The sequence below is a fragment of the Dermacentor albipictus genome, chromosome 1, assembly GCF_038994185.2.
Source record: "Dermacentor albipictus isolate Rhodes 1998 colony chromosome 1, USDA_Dalb.pri_finalv2, whole genome shotgun sequence".
Lineage (NCBI taxonomy): Eukaryota > Metazoa > Arthropoda > Arachnida > Ixodida > Ixodidae > Dermacentor > Dermacentor albipictus.
In genome coordinates, this window is record NC_091821.1 from 304,757,732 (window position 1) to 304,774,027 (window position 16,296).

Below are 16,296 nucleotides of genomic sequence, written 5' to 3' on the forward strand. Positions count from 1 at the left end.
AGTAACAATGAATTATAATTGTAGCTCCCTAATTTATACAAAATGTAATAGTGGCAGTTCACCATAGAAGTTTCATGATTTACATGTAGTTAACTAAAGCATTTCTAAATTGAACAGGATTACTTATACTAACAATAGGTGCTGCCGGACCGTTCCATTCGTTGCATGTTTTGGGTAAAAATGATTGCGAATGTGTTAGTGTGTTACATCGAGGCACATGTACCTTATGCGTATGATCTCTTCGTGAGGAGATGCTTGGTGCTGGATTAATCCATGCCGACCGAAGCGCAGCGTTCTGGTAGTAAATCTTATGAAATAAGCATAGGCGTGATTGTTTCCCGCGGTTTAATAGCGAAGGTAGGTTCAGTGTAGTCTTCATTTGTGTTACGCTTGCCGTACGATGGTAATTAGCTAGTATAAACTGAGCCGAGCGATTCTGGACACTTTCAAGGCAGTTAATTGAGATGGCATGATGTGGGTCCCATACTGATGATGCATATTCCAACTGTGGGCGAACATATGTCATGTATAACAAACGTTTGATTGATAATGGTGCGAGCGAGAAGTTTCTGCGAAAATATCCAAGTGTGCGATAGCTTGGCTCGTTATAAAGTCGATATAGTACTTCCAGAATAAGTTATAGCTTATATGGACGCCCATATATTTGTAATTTCTGACGCTCTCTAAAGGAAGGTTATCAAGTAAATAGGAAGGACAAGCTTCACTAGTAAGGGATATTCGCATTGATTTATATTTCTTGACGTTAAGCTGCATGTGCCATTTTATAGTCAAGTTGTGCAGTATGTTTAAATCATCCTGAAGAGATGAAATATTAGTGTCATTAGTAATATTACAATATATTACGCAGTCATTTGCAAAAAGACAAATTTCAGACGAGATGTTATCGGGTTGGTCGTTAACGTAGATCAAAAGCAACAGCGGCCCAAGCACAGACCCTTGTGGAACACCAGATTGGACGAGTGTTAAGAGTTGAATTAACTTTATTAGCGCACAAATTGCATGCGGTGTGTTAGAAATGCTTTTATCCAATCAAGTACATTAGTATCAATGTTGAGTGCGCTTAGTTTAGATAGCAGTAATGCGTGGTGTACTTTGTCAAAAGCTTTAGCGAAATCAAGAAAAATACAGTCCGTAAGAAATCGTGCGTGCAAGTTGAAATGCAAGTCGTTAGTAAAGCAAAGAAGCTGGGTATCACAGGAGAATGTTTTACGAAAACCATGTTGGCTAGATGTAAAGAAGTTGTTAGATTCAAGGTGATTGATTACCTGAGAATAAATTACGTGCTCCATTATCTTACAGGGCACTGAAGTCAAACTAACGGGCCTATAATTAGAAGGCTTATGCGTATCAGTAGATTTATGAATTGGAATTACCTTAGCCATTTTCTAATCTAAAGGCAATGTGCCGTTGTGCAGCGACTGAGAAAAGGTAATTCTAAAATTATTGAGCAGTACTCACTAGTACTGAGTAAACATTTAATGTTAATTCCACCAACACCGCATGGCGATTTCAATTCCAATTTATTTATAATCGATTTAATACCGTTACTAACAAATGCTATGGGATCCATGTGCAGGTATCCTTTAGGGCGTATACCGGGAGGAGGAGTAACACGTGAACACGGCGAAAAGGCCTGTACGAACGTGTAATTTAGCACAACAGCGCAGGCATGGTCGGCGATTGCTTTCCCAGTTAGTGAAGTTAGAATGATCTTTCTCGTGCTATCTCCTTTCGTAGAGCCCCAGAATGTCTTACTGTTAGTTTTCAGTAGCTTGGGAAGGGTAATGTTGTAGTAGGAAAACTTCGCAGACCATAAGTTTGAAAACTATGTGGCGGCAGGGGATTTGTACGAGAACCAGTGTTCAGGGTTTCGCGACCGTTTAGCGATACGAAATAGGCGTTTCTTTTTGGTTACTCAGTCTGTTAAGGTGTCTGTTATACCATGTTGCGTCACTATTTGAATATATACGTCGGACTGGAATATAACGATTTATTAGATCAGATACATTTTCTTTAAGGAGGCGCCAATTTTTCTCGACAGAACGATCGAGATGGCAGAGTAGAAATGTGTCTAGAAAGGAAGCAAGTTCGTTGTTTATTCCAGAGCAGTTAGCCTTTTTATAATCGTTTATTGGCTTAAATCGCTTATGTTTCAGTGGTAGTGATATCGTGATTGTAAAAATGTATCGTGGTCGCTAAGGCCAGGTAAGTGCGTTATCGAGGATATAATATCAGCTGATGATGTCAGCACGAGATCAAGTAATGATGACGTGGTACCTGCTACCCGTGTTGAAATAACGACCGTTTGTACTAAAGTAAAGTAAGAACAAATAGCGATAAACTGATTGGCCTCACTGGATGATGGTTAGAAAAGGGAGATGTGCTCGACCAATTTATGTTAGGAAAGTTAAAGTCGCCCATAAGACTTATCTTTGCTCCGGGGGAATCTTACTGTTAATTGATTTAGACAGTCATGCAGGGGATCACAGAACGAACTATTCGAGGGTGGCCGGTGACAGACGCCTAAGATATTTTTTTTCAAATTAACGGTTAAACAACACCAGACATATTGAATTTCAATGATTATCGGTACATTACAGCCCCCAACGTTTTTACTAACACGAAGCAATACACCGCCCCCAATTCTGTAAGTATGGTCATTCCGATACATAACGTATTTTTTACGGCAATTAAACAATTCCTCGTTAGTTATTTTGTCAGTCAAGCAAGTTTCAGTTATCGCTATTATGGCAGCATCATTTCTTGCATACAGGCGCAGGCGCTAGTTATCATGGCACCCATAATTTGCTACCGGTCGAATGTGAGCTGACTGAAAACCAGCTTGTGGGTGGCACTTGAATGACTTTGGTGATGATTACGAGTAAGATCTCGGCTGGTAGGTGCTACCTTGTACTGACCTTGCGCGTCGGTGTCCTCACGCGGATTTGCGCCGTTACGCTTAGTTGTCGATTCATGACCGCATGCAGCACTGCCTCTTAACCACGCGTGCTTTTGATGTGCTCTACTTCTTGCCAAATATACCACACTATGTAGAGAGGCATGAGTCGCTGAGTCGCTACTATCGGCGTGCATTATCGCTAAAAGTCCCGAGATTTTGTGAATACTCAGCTGTAAATAGTCCCTATTTATAGAACCTGTTGTTGTAACATCCGTCAAAGTGCCGTCAGGCTTGTATGTGCATTAGTTAAGAACACGCACATTGAAAACGTCAGAAACGTTTGGGTCATTCGAGATATCTATGCAAGCTCCTGGTATGTCTTTGAATGTGTGTTATAAGGAGATCACACACGGAGTGATTCCGCTGGATTTGAACATCAGCGTCAGGTGATATACCCATGGAGCTCCTAAGGCTTTCAAAGATGAAACGGGAAGATTTTCATGGAGCTACTGGAATACAATCTAGTTCAGGATTGTGCAACGTTATTTTACAGCGTTAATGCGGGAATGGAGAGAGTCACACTTCGGCATTTGTGAGAGTGTCGCATCATACGTATGTCTAAATGCGTACGAATATATTATCGAGTCTGTTAAAGCGTTCCTGGGGGGACATGCACGATAACAATTCCATGCGGGTGGGATAAATTTTAGTCCGTACTAAACATAATAGTAAGTGTCGTTCATACTTTCAAGCTCCGGTCAGCATGACACACTTTCACTGACTCCGAAAGCCTAGAGCTATTCCCTCATCGCTGGTAATGGAATGAAGAAAGAGCTTGCAGCACGTGATTACGAATCTGAGGTAAACGCTGCAGTGTTTAGGAGGCAATAATTGACGCCAAATGATCACAGCGCAAGTACAGAAAGTAGTCGTAAAGTTAAGACAATATCGATAGCATGTTCAGTTGGGCTGGTTGCATAAGACATCTCGTCAAACAGCAGAATTTTGAAAAGCGCGACACATGACAGCGCGAAGGACAGCGCCCTATCATGTGCATTTCTTCCTTGGTCTGTGTCGCGCTGTTAAAAATTATGCCCGTGCAGTACCTTCAACTGAGCTAGCTGGTCACACAGATATCGATGCACTTGACGGCGCTGGAGACGGAGCAAAAACACGTACAACAACAAGGCCGCCAATTACGCTGCTTGACAACACTATTGTTGGCAGATGGTTGTGAACTGTTCAGTCAACGACCGAACACATCGCCTTCATTATACGCAAGGACTTGCAGACACCGCTACAACTCACGCACGCTTTAACCCAACCAATCATATATTTTTGACGTACGCAAGCGCACTCGCACGGTCGCACTGCAATAAAAGCTACCACCAGTGATCTTAATAAGTAAGCCAAATTACAATTAAACTCATGTAAGGCAGGGTGGAGAAACGTAAGAGCAGAGCAGACTGCAGATTCTTTTGAGTTCGAGAACAGGCACGGGAGTAGGGAAAGAACGCAACTCACGTTCCGCGGACCCGACCAATAGCAGCCGCCACGATGCACTGTCGAACAGGCCGTGGAGCTAGCGGCATGGAAGAAAGAATGCACTGGGAGTCGAGGCGCATTCTGGAGCGACACGCGGTGCGAAAAGGAGCTCAAAACATTCGAAGAACGCGCACTCGCTGTGGAGGATGCCGCACCGACTTTGCAGTTTTTGCCACAGGCAGAGTGAGCCACCGTGAAGGCAGTGTATGTCGACAAAGGCTAAACAAGAGTAAACACTCTAGTGAGCACCACAGGGAGCCGGAAACAGAAAGGTGACGATTCTCTTCTCTGGAGCCTCACAGGAGTCTCAAGAAGCGACATATGCGTGACTGGAATTTGCTTTGAGTAAGAATGAAAAAACAAAAAAAATAAAAAAAACATGGGCACTCGAAGCCTGCCTGTGGTTCCGGGCAGGGGGGCTCCTTTTTTATAGCTTCCACCATTCGCCATTCTCGTTTCTTTTTGATGTTCGAGGAAGAAAACTGTTCCGACGCTCAGCACCTTCTACACTGAGCTCAGTTCATTGCTGTGCGAACGACGCGTAGCGGGCTTACCTACAGCTTGAGCAGCCCTGCTGCACCTGACGCGCTCCTCCCATTTATTTCTACTAGGTTCTGGTAGAAACTCGCATACTGGTTGGAAAATATAGGACAGTCTATATATTCCCTACTTGTGCCTTCATAGGCTTCATTTTGTCTCCGAAGCGTTCGTTGGTTTGTTCCGCAGTTTATCGCGCATTCATCGCGCTGTCCTCCAGCTGGAACGACATGCTTCGCGACACCAGTTTTGCCAACGGACTTCATCCAGCACTTCCTGCGCTTAGAATGAGCAGCATCAAAAAAAAAAAAGGCTGATGCTTGCTTTTCAAATATAGACTGCCTTACAATACTTTGGGGCCTACAAGAATTAACGATTTCTCTCAGCCCAAGTATATGGACCGAAAGTGAACTCTTATCCACTGACTACGGCTTGACACCGGTGACGTCATACATTTCTTGCCGATGATTGGGCGCGCTTAAAATACCACAGCGGGACGTGGACGACAGGAGGAACACAGATATCATCTGACTCAAGATATCCTCATCATGAGACGCAAAAAGCGGACCCAAAGCGTCATTATAGCCATTAGATCGTAGACCAAGTTTAAGACATTTATTAGCACCAGTTTCAAAGATTTATTGGCCAACAAAGCCACGCATAAGTGCTGGTTCATAGTTTTTAAATACTTATCGAGAGAAATGGCCTAGTTTGGTACTGTTATTCACGCGCGTACGTACATATCCTGCATGATTGCTTTCAAAGAAACTCTTGTTCACATGAATGTCATTCCCACAATCATTCTACGCTATGTAGGCGAATGGTAGTGCTGTTTTATTAACACTGTTGCTTTGAGAGTTTCTCATACCGCGCTGTTTGAACTAAAAACTTAAATTCTGGGGTATTGCGTGTCAAAAGCACGATCTGATTACTAGGCACGCCATAATGGGATTCCAGATCAATTCTTACCACCTGAGTTTTTAACGTGCTCCCAGTGCACATTACACGGCCATTTGTGGATTTCGGGCCCATCGAAATGCGGCTGCCCCGGCCGGGATTGTATCCCGCGCCCTCGTGCTTAGCACCGCAATATCAAAGCCACTAAGCGACCATGGCAGCTGCTGTTTAGATAACGCGTTATATATATATATATATATATATATATATATATATATATATATATATATATATATATATATATATATATGAAAGTGCGAGTTTGCCGGGATCCGGTTGTTGAACAGGCACTTATAGCAAAAAAAGAAACGATGCCTTACGTCTACGTTATGGCTGGGGTCCGACCTTCTTCAGGGAATGCATGAAACGGTACAGTGGTGGAATGGGCATGGGGTAGCAGCAATTGCGCAGTCTTTGCTGAGACCGTTCTTCTTTTACATCCAGACTCTTCCACTAATCGGGCTGTTTCCTGTCCGTGCCTGGAACCCCTTCGATGGAGCCTGTACTACGCCCTTCCTTGCTGAAAACTCGGCCTTTGCATCATGCGGCGATTTGCTGTTCTCTTCGTCTGCGCATGCCGGAAACGTCAGCGGAATCACCGCACCGGATCTTTTCACCAAACCAATGGCATCAACGCATGCGTCACCCTGTGATGCGCATATAAATAGGCCAATGATGACGACCCTCGTCAGTGGGCATGGGATAGCAGCAATGGCGCAGTCTTTGCTGAGACCGTTCTTCTTTTACATCCAGATTCTTCCACTAATCGGGCTGTTTCCTGTCCGTGCCTGGAACTCCTTCGATGAAGCCTGTACTACGTCCTTCCTTGCTGAAAACTCGGCCTTTGCATCATGCGGCGATTTGCTGTTCTCTTCGTCTGCGCATGCCGGAAACGTCAGCGGAATCATCGCATCGGATCTTTGCACCAAACCAACGGCATCAACGCATGCGTCACCCTGTGGTGCGCATACAAATAGGCCAACGATGACGACCCTCGTCAGTGGGCATGGGATAGCAGCAATGGCGCAATCTTTGCTGAGACCGTTCTTCTTTTACATCCAGATTCTTCCACTAATCGGGCTGTTTCCTGTCCGTGCCTGGAAATCCTTCGATGAAGCCTGTACTACGTCCTTCCTTGCTGAAAACTCGGCCTTTGCATCATGCGGCGATTTGCTGTTCTCTTCGTCTGCGCATGCCGGAAACGTCAGCGGAATCATCGCATCGGATCTTTGCACCAAACCAACGGCATCAACGCATGCGTCACCCTGTGGTGCGCATACAAATAGGCCAACGATGACGACCCTCGTCAGTGGGCATGGGATAGCAGCAATGGCGCAATCTTTGCTGAGACCCTTCTTCTTTTACATCCAGGTTGGTAACTCGACTTCCCTTTATTGTGCGCTCTAGCAATCGCGCTTTGCTCCTCGTCCCATGCCTGGACATTTTGTGGTGTTTATTTGCCGACTGTGTACATGTTACGAAGTTGCCTGTGATGTCCGGAGAGATTGAGCTTAACCCTGGGCCTAATCCCAGTTGTAGCACTAACCTGGTTCTCGAGGCCGTCAACTCTCTTGCTACTAAAATGGATGCGCGTCACGGTGAGCTAATCTCAACTCTTAATGAAGTGAAAGCCAACCAAGAATTACTTGAGGAGCGTATTACAAGCATGAATGCCAGATTAGCGTACGTAGGGCGGAAAGTCGCTGCACTTGGAACTCAGCAAGAACCTGCTCATATCCGAGGCATTATTACCGAAGCCATTAAAAGTGAGAATGCATCGGTGCAATCTCGTCTGGACGATTTCGAGGACAGGTCAAGAAGAGATAACTTGATTGTCTATGGTATCACCGATGGCGCCGCTGAAACTTGGGCAGAAACAGAAAAAAAAGTTCGGGCGCTCCTTGTGCCGTTTTTCGCGTTGCAATTACCCGAAGAAGGAATTGAGTGTGCGCATCGCTTAGGTTTCTTTATAAATAACAAATGTCAACCAGTGGTAGTGAAGTTGGCATCATTTAAAGCAAAGGAAAACATATTAGCACAAAAGAAGAAGCTGAAAGGATCCGGGGTATCCATTTAAGAAGACTTCTGTCGGGCAACTAGAATGACCAGGAATAAGTTAATTGCATTTGGGAAGTCTTCGGGTCAATTCTGTCATCTCAGGTACAACAAATTGTTCATCAACAAAACGTGCTACGCGTATTGCTCTCAAACCGATACCGTTTATGAACTCCAGCAGAACAGTATTGCTACTGCCAGCGGTAACGTAGGCAGCAGCGGAATAAGTTTCCCTGCGAATCCCCCGTCACCCGCTTCGAGTTAGCATCACGCGGCCGTACAGAATACGCATGACAACGATTACTCTGTGCTGTTCACTAACATCCGCTCCATTATGAATAAGCGCGATGCTCTGTCTGCGCAGATCGACACGTGCAATGCAGATATTGTTGTTTTAGTCGAGACCTGGCTTTCAGATAAAATTGAAAATTCGGAGCTTTTCGCGTGCAGTAAGACTTACAATATTTAGAGAAATGACAGAATAGGACGATGTGGTGGTGGGACCTTGACCGCTCTTTCATCTGATATCACCTCTATATATACACGTGCCTTCGCAAATTGAGCTCTTGTGCTGTTGTATTCACATAAATAACAAAGACGTGATATTTGCCGCTTGCTATCGACCACCCCATAGCACATCCACATTTTGCAATGAGCTATTTGACTGTCTTAACCAAATCGTTGTTAAATATCCAGCAGCACCAATATTCTTGCTCGGTGATTTCAATTTCCCTGGCATTGACCGGGCTGTTGACTTCCCATCAGTGACTTTATCCTCATCCCAATGTTCAACCTTTCTTGATAAATGTTCGACATTTAGCCTCACCCAGTTTGTTAAAGAGCCTAGCCGTGTCACTGCAGTTTCTGCCAACATCATTGACCTCGTCTTCACCACATCCCCTGGTTCAATTTGATCACTATCAATAATACTGGTTTAAGCGATCATTGCGTGATTCATTTTGCAATCCCCTTACGCTCGCCAAAGCGTCTAAAATAGAGTAAGAACATTCGTGACTACAGTCGAGCTGATTTTTCCTCGATCAATAACGAATTACAAAGTTTTGCCGATTTCCTTTTTCCTCAGTTCTGGGAAAGAACTATTGCAGAAAACCGGCTCCTTTTCAAGAACAAGGTTCAAACGCTAACTGAAAAATATGTTCCGACTCGCCTATTACCATTATGCAATAGGGCTCCTTGGTTTAACGTAAGTTTTAAACAGTTTCTTAACAAGAAAAAACGCATTTTTCGACGCTTCAAGCTATCTGGGGAAACCAAAGCAAAAGCAGCCTACGTAGCTATTGCATCTGAATATAAAATGACCATTCGCTCAGCCAAGAATTACTTTTTTTCTGAAACACTACCTCATCTGCTCACAACTAACCCTAAGAAGTTTTGGAACATTATTACCGTACGCAAACCCACAAAAATCGTTCTGAAAACTGACGATGGATTTCCTGTCCCCCGTGAGCTTTGCTCAACGGTTTTTAACAACACATTCTCGCTATCTTTTTCTAACGCTGTAATAGATACTTCACCGTCCGCACGTGCCCTTACGTACCCTGAGATGGAGCCGATTTCGATCGATTGAGATGGCATATACAATTTGATTATGAAAGCTAAACTTTCTTCATCGGCAGGTGTTTATACCATAAATTACAAATTCCTTGAGAGTACTGTACCGTATTCATCTGCTTTCTTGTCATACATTTTTACGCAGTCTTTGCAGAGTTCAACACTTCCGGACGACTGGAGGACGGCGAAGGTGATTCCAGTCCACAAATCCAGTGATACACATAACTCCTTAAACTACCGGCCGATCTCCTTAACTTGTATTCCACGCAAATTATTACAACACATAATCTATTGCAACCTGATTAGCTTTCTCGAGTCTAATAATTTTTTTTTGCGTCACAGCAGCATGGTTTTTGAAAAAATTATTCTTGTGAGACTCAATTATTAACCTTTACTAATGATTTGTCTTCCGCATTAGATCGAGCTTCAGTTATTGACGTCATCTTCCTTGACTTCGCGAAAGCTTTCAATACCGTCTCACATTGACTACTATTACTGAAACTTAGCACACTCCATCTTGATTGCAACCTGCTTAAGTGGATTGAGTGTTTCTTGCAGAATAGAACACAGTACGTTTCTGTTAATAATCATGACTCTAAATCATGCAATGTAACATCCGGTGTTCCTCAGGGGTCAGTCCTAGGGCCTCTTCTTTTTCTAATTTCAGTTAACGACCTGCCTGATTCTGTTACTTCTAACATAAGGCTCTTTGCAGACGACTGCGTTCTGTACCGCGTAATTTCTAATGAGTCTGACTTCTCCGTTGTTCAATCTGACTTAAATAAAATTTCTTCTTGGTGTGATGCATGGCTTATGAAACTAAACATTAACAAATGTAAAGCAATGAGAGTGTCTCGAAAGATTAACCAGTCCATTTCTCAGGGCTATGATCTTAACGGTTGCCCTCTTCAGTTCGTCGACAGCTACAAGTATCTAGGCGTCCATATCACTAATAATCTGTCATGGCAGAAGCATATCCACCATGTTAATAACAAAGCTAACAGTTCCCTTGGTTTTCTTAGGCGGAATTTCCGCCTCGCTCCCGTTCCGCTGAAACTACTACTATATAAAACACTCGCGCGTTCTAAACTCGAGTACGCTTCATCGATATGGGACCTGTACACTAGCTCGTTAACACAGTCCATAGAATCGGTTCAGAACCGCTCAGTTAGGTTTATCCTAACTTTTATCGCTTAGCCAGCGTTTTTCGCATGAAGCAAAAGCTTGAACTACCTCTCCTTTCTACTAGACGTCAAATTTCCCGCTTGTGCCTGTTTCACAAAATATACTACACTAATAATGAGCTAAAAATGGCACTTTTTTCGTCACCGAGCCATTTGTCATTCCGTATTGATCATCAAAAGAAGGTTGGGTTGCCTCAGTGTAAAAGCAATGTATACCTCAAAGCCTTCATCCCGAAAAGAAGTCAAGACTGGAACCGCCTTCCCGCATCCATCGTCGCTATCACAGACCATGATGTGTTCAAGTCGGCTATCTGTGACCAAGTGCTGCCTCATTAGCTATATTTTTTTTCTTTTTTTATTGCCACTCCACTCTGCAATGCGTGTACGGCCTTGAGAGTAAATAAATGAAATGAAAAATAATGAAATGAAATAAAATACGTACATGGCAAAAGATACCAGAATTGCACCACGGGATGGTTGTTAGAAGAGGTTCGTAGATTGACAAGTACTACAAAAACATGGTTTCCAAAAAAGATGCCACGTAGCTAAAAAGTAAAAAAGAGAGCTTAGAGAAGAAGTAAAAGAGATAAACAATTGTTTGCTTTTTTTTATTATTCTTCTCTTTCTTTTTCCCTTTCTTTAGCCACGTGTCATCAGACGATAAGGACAGAGCTCTTCTGGTCCCCCGATGCTACTGAATCGCGGAAGCGGTCGCAAAGTTCTGCATATACTTATATGTGTTTATATAGTAGCGGGACGGCCTAGGTCCCACTTGTCAACTTCGGGATCCGCGCTTCATTGCACCGACAGGTAATTCGATCTCAGCGAGGCTTGGTCGCGGTCTTGTCTCGGCTCGAGGTAACGAGGCCCGGTCTACTAACTGCCCTCCAGGCATGCCTTTGGTATGATTAAACTGTTGCTGGAGGATGCGGGAAAGCCTCCCCTCTGCTCTAGCTAGTCTCAATAAAAATGTGCATTGTTGCGCACGCTGCGGTTTATTGCATGCAGACACGTATAGCGTAACTGTGCATATTTTCTTCGATGGCAATGTGAAAAGTTCTGCTTTAGCAGCGCTGGGCTTTTCTGCCTTCACAAGAAGTGAGGCTTTGAGAAACAATTTCGCGTTATCAGGTATGAAGCGCTCTCTGCAGGCTACCCGCCGACAGGTGAGGTAACATAAACACGCTTAGGGCTAAGGTCAGCTCTACCAAACAACTTGCTCAAAAACTTTTACTTTGTGGGCAACTAAAAATACATTAGTTACCCACAAATTAGGCCTATTTTGTCCCGATATTTCGTTCGACACGTATGAAATATGCTGCATTTACGTCTACATTGATCACTAGGTAAGTCTATCCGCTAAAACGATACCAATGTCACATTGTTAAAAAGACAGCAAATAATAATGCGTGATTTAGGCATGACAAATTACACTGCATGCTAACGGGGTAAAACTACATTTAAGCGAACAAGCTGCCAATTTGTTTCCCTACAGGACCAAGGCCTCTCCCAGCTATTTCAATTTAACCCTTTCTTTCACCAGGTGAAACCATATAATGCGCCCGCCAATTTCCTAGTTTCATCACAGTTCTCTATCGTCCACGACTGATCTTACGCTAACAGCAGACTACGAATTATCTCTGGACTGCTAAGCGTGAGGTCGCGGGGTCGAATCCCGGCCACGGTGCGGGCATTTCAATGGGGCCGAAATGCGAGAACACCCGTGTACTTAGATTTAGGTGCACGTTAAGAGGAAGCTTTAGCTCGGGCCCAACTCCGACGCGGCCTATTCAAATACATGTAAAACGCAAAAACGTTTTTCTGAGATAACCTCTGGACCGATTTTAATCAAAGTGGCTCTTGGAAGCGGAATTTCGATTTGTGTCCTGAATTTTCTTTAAAAGATTTTTAGAAATTCGAAACTTCGAAAAGATAGAAGTACGACGTTTACAAATTCGTAGCTCTGCGTCAAAAAAAGATATCGCGGTTCTGTAAACGGCATTCATTAGACCATTGAAATCAGACAAATTCGAATTTTTTACGTTGTTTACATGGGTTTTGCAAAAGCTGTATTTCCATATTACTAAATTTTTTGTTGTTCATGTGTGACGTATCAATTTTGTCCTCTTTATGTACTATCAGATGCAATTCGCAGACTTTTATCATCATTTTTTGTTGCTTAGTTACAGAGCTGTAAACTTTATATTTTCGTTCTCTTGAATTGTCAGTTTTTGCCCATTTTATTGAAATATTGAGGACCTAAATCGAAAATTCGAAACGAACAGTCACTAGATTTAATGTTGTCCTTTTAAGAATGCCACAAACCTCGTCAAGTGTGGTGCAGTGGTTGCCGAGAAAAATGAATTCTATTTTTAGATATGAGCACCTGAGCTAAACCTTCCGCTTAAAGAATCCCAGGTGGTCCAAATTTCCGGAGACCCCTACTACGGCGTGCCTCATAATCAGACCGTGGTTTTGGCTCGTAAAAGCCCATAATTAAGTTTTTTACGGGTTATGCCCCCAACATTACATGTGTGTTCCAGCTTTATTTTCCTCCTGACGTCAACTATAGATTATCGGCTGCAATGGTTGCCTCTCTCTAACTTACACCGCTGTCTCCATGCATCTTAACGCCATGCCTATTCTTTTTCGCCTGATTGCTCACTGAGTGATCCTGAAATTTATCTCGAGCTTAATTGTTCACGTCCAAGTTTCTGCCCCATAGGTTAATGGCGGCAGAATCCAATTTTTGTACACTTTTCGTTTCAAGGATAGCCGTAAGCTGCCAGTCATGAGTTGGCAATGCCAGTCATATGCGCATTCCAACTTATTTTTATTCGACTGTAAATTTTGATCTCATGATCAGCATCGTGTGTGGCCTACATAAGCATACTTTTGGACAAATTCTATAGGGGATGACTGCAAATCATGGATTCTTGTTCTTTTTCCATGGTAAGTAGTCCTCCATATAACAAAGCTTTCTTCTTCTTGGTTCTCTTGCCAGGCTATCGAACCGTACCTTATTCTTCTGCGTGTTACACTTCAGGCACATACGCTAATGGTATCTTCGACAGCTCGTCTCCACCCTCTGACTCAGGGTCCGTCGGATCCTGCTTTCCTCGAACGCAGAGGCAGAGGACAAGCACGCAAGCCGAACGCGTAACTCTCACTTGGAGGAGCGTAACACCACGTGGCCGAGCCAATTTACGTTGAGCGTTTGCCGAGACACCAGCATGCGGAGGTCCGGGTTACGGTGGACCGTCGCCAACAGCGGCGATGCCGCAACGCTGTGTTGTGATCACGTGACGCCAAACGCACTTAATCTCGACGACTGCATCGTCCACAACGTTTCCTGCAATATTTACCCGAGGCATGGAGGAAGGAAAAATATCACGTCGCGCAGCCAGCCTTGGCAAGCAAGCGCTCCGTGAAACCACAGTGGTGGCCAAACACGAGACCTCTCGCGTCAGGATCACGGAGCAAGAATCGAGCTTTTGCTGAGACTTTTGGCTTCCAGTAGCTGTGCCGGTAGTTTTTATTCGGTGCGTGCTTGTTCGGCTGACCTGCCCTGGCTCTGCCTGCAGAGTGGGAACGCTAAAACCAAGCGCGCACGTTGACGTGCGATCCGGTGTTAGGCCACCAGGTTGGCTTCAACCGCGTATGCTCTCTCATTTTACTTCCTTCATGAGTGGAGGGAACTCTAGCGCGGCGAGCGTTCAGAGGGAACATGGACGGGAATGATGGTTATTACGTGGCTTTGTCCGATCTTCGTCATGGTGGCTTCAGACTTCGTTCTGGCTGGTTTACTACGTTTTGTCTGCTTTTATTGGCCTACATTTTAGAGCAATCTATCATTTTCTAAGCGCAGAAAGAATCAATACTCTGCCAACGTGCATAATCGTTAATAATTACAGCGGTTCCTCTTATGGACGCGTGCGTCCATGATCAAATCGAAACGCACAAAGGGTCTCAACGCACAGGTTCTTCCGCGGGAAATTCTTAAGGACGCATGTCGCCGCAGGCTTCCGTCGCGTAATAGTTGCAATATCTGGCTTCCGTGCTAGAGGGCATCTGTTCAAATCCCGTCCTTGATTTCATTTTGACGCGACAGCATTAGAGAGTTTTAGCCCAGCGGGTTTACGGCCAGCGGAGCGGAGCGGTCTCCGCCGTTACGCCAGCGGAGCGGCTCGTGAAAAAAGAATTTTAGCCCAGCGGATCACCCGCTCGAGCGGGGTAAAGAGCGGGGCGCTTTGCTGCCCCACCTAGTGGTTCGAATAGGAGTTACTGAGAAATGAAATTGAATCACGCTTGCTTTTATTATGCAAGAAATGTTGAATAAAGATATATTACAAGTTCTCAGTGCATTATTTGTTAACAATGTACTGAGTACTAATGTACGGGTCAGCGCGGCAGTCGCCGTTTTCGATGCAGAACTGCCGGCGTTCATGTTCGCGGCTGCCGTCTTGCATTTCCCATACACGCCCGCGCGCGCTTACGCACGCTCGCGCGCTGCGTATACCCTCCGCTGGGGAGTGCTTTCCAGCGGGCGTAAACGCATCTCCGTAAAACCGCTGGCCGCCTCAGCGTGGTGCGCATGCGCAGTTGCGTCTCCGCTCGCCCGCTCCGCTCCGCTGGCCGTAAACCCGCTGGGCTAAAACTCTCTATTAAGGAGCTCGTGTCGCAGAAAAGCCGGTGTCGTCGGCGTCGGCGTCGTCGGCGTTGGCCGTGAGCGATAAATCCCAGCAGGCACTTCATGAATAAAAAAACAACTTGCAGCATGGGCTGGCTGGGAATCGAACCAGGGTCTCCGGAGTGTGAGACGGAGACGCTACCGCTGAACCACGAGTTCGATGCTTCAAAGCGGTACAAAAGCGTCTCTAGTGAATGCGGTGTTGCCTTAGAAACGAGCTGTTTTAAGGCTCAGGCGCGCGTCGCTTGCTCAGGCGCACATTTCGTTGCCGCGCCGAACGTGGCGCTGCTCGACACTCACCGCGTCCGATGCGGGGCGCGTAGTCGCTGCGCCGTAGCCCACTGTCTTACACCCCTTGGCGGGTCGACGGGAACGGTGTCGCGTTCCACTCTTGAAGGCGAAGCTTAAGCGTGCTCCAATTTTTATCTTTATTTCATTATATATATATTGATTTATAACGCAGTATTCGGTTACAAATTATGAGTGTGTTAAGTCAGAAAACCACTTTAATGACGAAGTTTAGCCAAATACGTGTACTAGCTATCGTTTCCATGCTGGCTTAACCAACCTGCGAGCGATTCCGGCACCATGGGAATGATGGAAATGATGGAAACTGCATGAATGCCTGCATGAATGCACTAGCGCCACATTTCCCTCTCGTAATTATTTTAGGAGTCTGTGTAGCACAGACAACAGAGCTCGGAGGGCGATCGACGCGAAAGAAGAGCGATCAACAAGAACCAGCCGCACGCAAGCCGCGAGCTCTCTTTCGACTCGTCGAGGGTGATACCACGGCCGCAGAGAGCGGCTCGTAATACAGCGCTCCGAAACGACCA

At 44.9% G+C, this 16,296-nt stretch overlaps 1 protein-coding gene across 2 annotated transcripts in view; it reads right to left on the reverse strand.

Annotated features, from left to right (window-relative positions):
- The window catches only part of LOC135907231 (uncharacterized), a 454,989-nt gene that overhangs the window by 83,460 nt on the left and 355,233 nt on the right, over nucleotides 1-16,296 (reverse strand). The gene's annotated exons all lie outside the window — the stretch shown is intronic.